The 7,209-nt window shown below is 56.5% G+C and overlaps 1 long non-coding RNA gene across 2 annotated transcripts; it reads left to right on the top strand.

Moving 5' to 3' along the window:
* The first annotated feature begins 3,510 nt into the window (after window positions 1-3,510).
* Window positions 3,511-6,631, top strand: LOC118354078 (uncharacterized). Of its 2 annotated transcripts, none has more exons than XR_007407862.1 (3): window positions 3,511-3,918; window positions 5,576-5,885; window positions 6,418-6,631. It is a non-coding gene; the product is annotated as an uncharacterized LOC118354078 (long non-coding RNA). The 2 variants fall into 2 exon arrangements; XR_004813999.2 differs by lacking the exon at window positions 3,511-3,918 and adding an exon at window positions 3,928-4,142 and having other exon boundaries at window positions 6,418-6,630.
* The last annotated feature ends 578 nt before the right edge of the window (window positions 6,632-7,209 follow it).

The raw sequence follows: 7,209 nt of genomic DNA, 5'->3' as shown, positions 1-7,209 counted from the left end.
TGGCCCAGAGCCTGGTCAGGTTTCCTTCCAGCCGGTGGGACCTAGGAGTGTCCCTCCCTCAGCCCCTACCCTCCAATGACACTCAGCCAAGTAGGTACCCATGGCAACCCAAAGCTCTGAATACCAAGGTCCCCTTTTAATCCCCCAGCCCCACCCCAGATACCTATCAGGAGCTCATAACATGTCCCCAGAGACACTCAAATCCACATGGATCCCTTCTATCAGGGTCTGTCCCAGAGCTCGTGTGACAAACACCTTACTGCTCTGGATGTCAGGGATCCTGGAGAGGTATCCTGGAAGAGGTGGACTGGCCCTCCCTGCCTGTGGGAAGTCCTGCATGTCTAACTTCATCCATCCTGCTGTAGATGCCAAATGGATTAGGAGCCTGGGGCAGCCTAGGCTGGGTGTTTGTCATTTTCTTGGTGCTGTAGATCAAGGAGAGGAGGGAAGATTCTTTGTTCTCTAGCCAAATCCTCCCAGAAGGTTAGGGCCTGGTTTGTATGCAGCTCTCTGAGCAGTGCCTGCGTTCTCAGGCCCCTGGGGCAGAGGGCAGAGAAGACCTTTAGGGACTAGGTGATCCTCACACGCACCTTACTCCGGAGGGTGTACGCAAGATCCTGCCACCTAGAGGGTGCCTTCACTTACCCATATATATTTTTTTAAGATATATTTATTTATTTATTCATAAGAGACACAGAGAGGCAGAGAGAGAAGCAGGCTCCATTCAGGGAGCCGGATGTGGGACTCGATCCGATCCCGCAAGCCCGGGATCACGCCCTGAGCCAAAGGCAGGGACTAAACCTCTGCGCGCCACCCAGGGATCCCCTCAACTAATATTTATTGAGTGTTTACTGTGTTCTAGGTGCTGGGATCCAGGCCATCATCAAATTCTGTTGCTTCTACCTCCTAGAATATCCTACATCTATTCTTCATGTGCCCACTGCCAACGTGGGAGTCCAAGCCACCATCATCTGGTGCCGGGACCTCCTATCTTGAATCTCCATGCTCCCCCTTCTGCCTCCCTGCCCCAATCCATTCTCCTGGAGCCCACTGAGCCATCTCTTTAACATGCAAATCAGAGACCCTCTTCTTAAACCCTCTAGTGGCTTCCTGCTGCACTTAGCACCAGGAACTTCCTAGCCCGGCAGAATCTGGCCCCTACCAGCCTCTCCAGAGCCATTTCCACTGCCCTCATCTTCACCCCACCCCCTCACAATATTGGAGTAACACAAGTCTTCTTGAAAAAGTCCAAATCCTTCTTCCCCCAGCACTTGCCCCAGCTCACCAGGAAGGACTCAGTGCCAACATCACCTCTTCTAGGAAGACCTCCCCAGATTACACTTCTAAAGCAGCCCTACCCGCCCATCCCTAGTCGCTCCAAACCATGGCCTTGCGTTTCCATCACAGTATCATTACTTGAAAATATGTTGTGTATTTACACACGTGTCATCTGTTCCCCCTGCTGGACAATGAGTCCTGGGAAGGCAGAGACCTTGTGCATCCAGTCACAGTTGGATCTCCTGGCACAAAGCATTATGCCAGGTATGTGATAGGTATTTGTCAAGGGAATGAATGGCCCAAGGGCAAGTGAAGACCCTGCCCGCACAGAGCTTCCAGTCTGTGATTCTTGATCCACGTTTGTCCAATAAAGCCGTGCTTCACAGTTTCCCATGTGATGACCTAGAAAGGACATCTCCCTCTATCTCTCACTGGTTGTGTGACCTTGGACAGGTCATGTATACTCTTCAAGCCTCAGTTTTCTCTTCTGTAAAATGGAAATAATGATCCCAACCTAGCAGAGCTGATGTGAGTCACAAAAGATAATAAAGCTGAAGGCCTCCCATAGGGCCAGACCCAGGGAGGTGTCCTCTGCAGGAATGTGGCCCCATCTTGAGACTTACTAAGGGCTGCAGCTGTTCCAGGCTCTGGGGACATGGACATGATTCAGAATGGGGCTCTGCCCTTGAGGCCTTCCAGGCACTCCCTCCTTCCCACCCAGGGAGAGAGGAGGTCTCATCTGCCGAGATCACTGCTGTGAAGGAAGCCACCCGAGTGGCCGGGACACTGTGAGTGTGTGATCCCTGCAGAGAAACTGAGTCCAAATCGCCTTCTCTATAGCACTTCCTCTCCTCATTTGGAAGCCCTCTTCCTTTTTAGCCTTTCTTGTCTGTGTAAACACACACGCACACACACACATGGATGCATGTACCAGTGAATCCATGTCCACACACTTACACAGTCACTGGCCCACAGACATACACTTGCCTAGGAAGCACAGGTGCATAAATAACCACACACACACACACACACACACACACACATACACAATCCCAGGACACAACCCTCCTCCATTTTCTGGCCCAGGGGGGACCTGTCTGGCTCATCCATCAGTCTTGTCCCCTCTCGCTCTAGGTGGAGGTTAGACATGACCCCTCCAGGCTGACAGGAGGCAGTCTAGGCTTTACCCCCTGGTAAATTCTCCTTGAGACCTAATTCCACCCTCCCATACTGCAGGCCTTAAGGACAAGGAGCCCTGGCAACCACTCGGGACACCCAGAAATGATAGCACCATCCCCTATAGCCACACCCCCCAGGCTGCTGGACATGCAGAGGGTGAAGGTGCCTGAGGAGAGCTGCTCCCACCCTCCTGCCCAGGTGGAAAGGGAAGGGGAATCCCTCAGGGAGGGTCTGGGACACTTGGCAGGCACCGGGCACACCAGCAGTAGGGGGCCAGTGTGTTCCCACCATCTGGGATGCCCCATGTTCTCTCCCCTGGGCTCTGTGCCACCTGGATCCAGCTGGACTGGGCTTGTGCCAAGCAGGACACATTGAGCATAGCAGGCAAGGGTGGGGGCAACCTAGAGGTCTAGCGGGACCAGCTCATCCTGTTGAGCCCCTCTGTGGGCTTGACCCAGTGCCAGCTGCTTTTAACTTATTGTCACAACAAACCCTTACACTGGTGTGGTCACCCCCATTTCCCAGATGAGGAACATGGCTTAGAAGGAGGCAGAGAGAACCAGAGCCCCCTTCATTCAGAAAGGCCCTGCCTTAGTCTTGCCTCTCCCTTGTCCCCCCTATGTCCCCCAAAGGACCGACCAAGCACTGACTGTGGAAAACAATTTATTTTAGGATTAGAGCTGATCTTCCAGAGAGAACCAGCTCCCTCAGGGTAAGAGATCTGAAGGGGTCTGACTCCCAGGGCCTGACTTCTGTAGGGAAAGACTGAAGCAGGATGCCTGGATTTGGGGGAGGCAACCAGAGTTGCTGGGGGTGCCAGGAAGGACCTCCCAGAAGACCACTGACATGTACACACCTCCCTGGCAGGCACAGCCACACTCCTCGCTGACACACCCCAGGAGGACATCCCTTTCTCTAGAATCATACACCACCTCATGCTGGCAGTAAAGCAGTCACTACTTGGTGAGAGGGTGGGCCTTCAAGCTCACTGCCAAACCTGGCACAACTCTGATCTCTAGGGGTCCCAGACTTGGGGGCAAGGCCTACGGATGGGGCAGGGGGTGGAGGGAGAAGGCTCTGAGTGTTGTGGTTGGAGGGGAGAGGCCCTGGGGTGCATCGCCAGCCGGTGTTCTGCATGTCAGAGTAGGAGTGAGTGGGGCTGAGCTCGGGTACACGTGTGGGTGGTTGTGTGCGTCAATGCGTGGGGGGAGAGTCTGTGTGTATGTATATGGTGTGCCTGTGCGCAGGTTTTGTATGTGTCTGCCTAGGCCTTGTACGTCAGAAGCCTGGGCCTGGCTTTGGGATCTCTGCTGTGTGTGTGTGTGTGTGTGTGTAGTGTGTCTGTCTTTGTATGCAGGGTGCGCAGTGTTTCATGCATAATTTTTCTATTTGTGTATACCTATGGCATATAATGCATACAGCCATGTGATGCTGCGGTCTGTGTATCTGCTCAGTGTCTAGGTGAATGTGGGGTGTGTTGACGGGGCCGGGTTAAGTTGTTGGAGTTTGTGTGCAACCAGTATGTGGTGTTTCTTTGTATTTCATGCTCAAGCCTGTGTGTGTGTGTGTGTGTATGTGGGGGAAGTGTTTTCAGGCCCGTGTCTGTGCCTTTTGGTGGGGTATGAGTCAGGGCATATGGCATTTGCAGGTCTGTGTGTGACTGTATCTCCGTGTGGCAGTGTTTGGTAGGTGTCTGTGCCAGCCTGTGGTGTGTTTCCCTGTGTGTGTGTGTGCGGGGGTTTGCTGGCAGGCCTTCAAGTGGGGAGGGGGGCGGCATTGTGTATAATGCTGTGTTTGTTGTGTGTGACTGTGGGTGGTTGTGGCCCCGGGTGTCCTCTGTATGTGCCTGGATGAGGCTGTGGGTTTGTGCGCAGGGTATGTCTGCAGATCTGTAGGGATGACATTGTTATTCTTGTCTTTGGGCACTTTTTAAGCTAATGCCTCCCAGGAAGCCCCCTCCTCCCCAAGGCTGAGACCTCTGGCCGGCTCTCCCTCCCAGCCACCTTGGCCGGCGCGGCACTTGCCTTGCGGGGAGAGGGACGGGGGTGGGGGAACCCAGAAACTGGCGGCCGCGGGTCAAGGTCGAATGGCAGGAGGCGCAGGGGCTCCTCCTCCTAGGGCGCCCCGCACCCTCCCTCTCTCACAAAGGGCCCTCCCGGCGAGGCCGCCCGTGCGCCCCTCGCTCGGCCCAGGTCTCCCCCGAAATGAATTTTAATTTCCGCTCCGGGCCGCGGGCCGGAATGAGGCTGGAGCCGGGGGCGGCGGGCGCGGGCGCGGGGCGCGCGGAGCTGAGGACGAGCGCGGATTTGAATTTCAAAGGCGGCTGCGGCCCGAGCGCGTCTGCGTGGGGCGACTGTGCGGCGCTGGTGTGTCCGCCCAGGCGCGCCTGCGTGCGCCGCGTGTGTCCGAGTGAGCGTGCTTTGCGAGTGTGCCTGAGGGGCGCGTGCGAGCCCCGCGTGGGCTGCGAGTGCCGGCGAGCCCGCGGTCGGGGGCTCGAGGCCGCGGGGACGGCCACGGCGGCGTGTCTGGGCGCGCTGGCGGGCAGGCGCCGGCGGCGGCGAGGGCTGTATTTTTAGACCGAGCCTGCACCACCGTCCGCGCGCGTGTGCGTGTGCGCGTGTGTGTGTGTCGGTGCTCCAGGCCCTGCGTGTGGCTGCGAGTGTGGCCGCGCGTTTGGGCGCTCGTGTCTGTGTCACTGCGTGGACGCCCGCAGGGGTGTGAGGGTGTGTCCGCGTGTCTGCGCCCACGTGTGGATGCGCATTTGCACCCGAGTCCGCGTGGGCGTCTGTCTGCAGGCACGGGGGTCCGTGTGAGCGTGCCCCGCCCCAGCCCCTGCGCGAGCCTGCGAGCGTGTCCGTGCGTCCGAGTGCCCGGGGTCTGTGTCACTGTGTCTCCCAGCGCTGGCTGGCGCGGGCGTCCTGCGCGACTGTGCGGGGCTGGGGGTGGGGCAGCGGGGAGCAGGGTCGGGGAGCCAGGGCGCCCCCCACCGCCACTCTCCGCCCGCTCCCCCGCTCCCCGACCCGCGGGAGCGCAATGGGCTCTCGGGAGGCAAAGGCCGGAGAGGAGGGGCGGCTACCCGGGGGGCGGAGCGGCGGTTCCAGGCTGTCGCTCTCCCAAGGCGCGGGGGCAGCTCCGCCGTTGCAGACGAACGGCGATCGTCACCGCCCTGTGGCTGCACTGGAGGTTGAAGCCAGACACCAGGAAGGACCGCCAACCGCCCGCCCCAGGCCACGGCCATCTCCTAACAGGAGACTCGCACTCATGAACCCTAATTCAGACACAGCGGGGCACACTCCCGGGCACACCTAACACACACAGGAGTGTGGGCCAGGCTGCTGTCACCTGGATCAAGGGGTAAGGCCCACTGATGCACACCCAGGAATCCGCGCACGTGAGCAAGTGCCCACGCACACACAGGGGAGACACAGGTGAACAAACTCACCCCTCTCTGGGTCTTGGACCTTGTGGGGTGAAGAGGGCTGTAGCTCAGAAGTCCTAGGGAAGAGGGGCAGCCTGAGTCACTTCATGTCCCCTTTACTCTGTCAGGCCCTGGGTTGGATCCTGACAGGGATGGCTCAGCCTACATCACTTCTTCCAGAAGTTGGGGTGGGGGTGGGGGGTGGGCATAAAGACCTCAAATCCAGTTATTCCTGGTCATTCTCATGAGGAGCCATCCCACAGCCAGAGGCAGGTAAGAGCCAGGGGCTGCCTTCTCATGGGAGGTCTCCCAGCGTCCTGGCTAGAACAGGTGGGTGGGTAGGGGGGCTGCTGTCAGGAGGACCAGAGGACAACAAGGAACTAGGGATGGGATGATGGTTTCAGGTCCTCCTCTTCTGTGGAGAATTTTGAGAAGGGGTAGAGGCTGACTCCCGTCAGTAAGGCTCAGCAAGGGGCCTAGCACCAAGAAGCTGCTCCAAAAATACTATTAACTGAGGCTTTTTTTTTTTTTTTTTTTTAAAGGAGGGGCACCTAGATGGCTCAGTTGGTTAAGCATCTGCCTTCAGCTCAGGTCATGGTCCCAGGGGCCTGGAATGGAGCCCCTCATCAGGCTCCCTGCTCAGTGGGGAGTCTGCTTCTCCCTCTCCTTCTGTTTCTCCCCTCTGCTCCTGCTCTCTTTCAAATAAATAAATAAAATCTTTAAAAAAAAAGAAAGAAAGAAATGAGTCAGAGAATGTAGAGGCCCACCTAAGGGCCGAGGGAGCCGTACAGAGGCATAAATAGTATATCCAGGCTCTCTGCATGGCTGTGTGTGTGTGTGTGTGTGTGTGTGTTTATGTCTGGGGGGAGGACACAGGAAGCTGAAGGTTAGCCTGGAAACACATCACTGTGGGCCTTGTAAGCTAAACCAGAGGTCGCTTTTATTCTGAAAGTAAGAGTTTTATGGAGGGTTTTAGAGAGAAATCATAGTCAAGTTTGCTTAAGGAGAAACAGCTGGGCACCTGGACGGTGGATTTGAGGAAGCCAGGATTGGAGAAGAGGACCAGTGAGAGGCTCATTCATTCATTCATTTATTCATTCAGCAAATATTTATTGAGTGCTTACTAAAAGTGTCTGGCACTGGGGCGCCTGGCTGGCTCAGTCGGTGAAGCATGTGACTCTTGATCTCAGGGCCGTGAGTTCAATTGGGCGTGGAGCCTACTTAAAAAAATAAATAAATAAAACTGTCTGGCACAAAGGGTGGTGAAATGGATAGAATCTAGAACTTCAAGGAATTTCTAGAACCTGACCACATAACGGCTGAGCTTATGAGCA

The sequence above is a fragment of the Canis lupus genome, chromosome 2 (assembly GCF_003254725.2).
Source record: "Canis lupus dingo isolate Sandy chromosome 2, ASM325472v2, whole genome shotgun sequence".
Classification (NCBI taxonomy): Eukaryota; Metazoa; Chordata; class Mammalia; order Carnivora; family Canidae; genus Canis; species Canis lupus.
The sequence above is the reverse complement of the archived record's forward strand: the minus strand, read 5'-3'. Positions and strand labels throughout refer to the sequence as shown.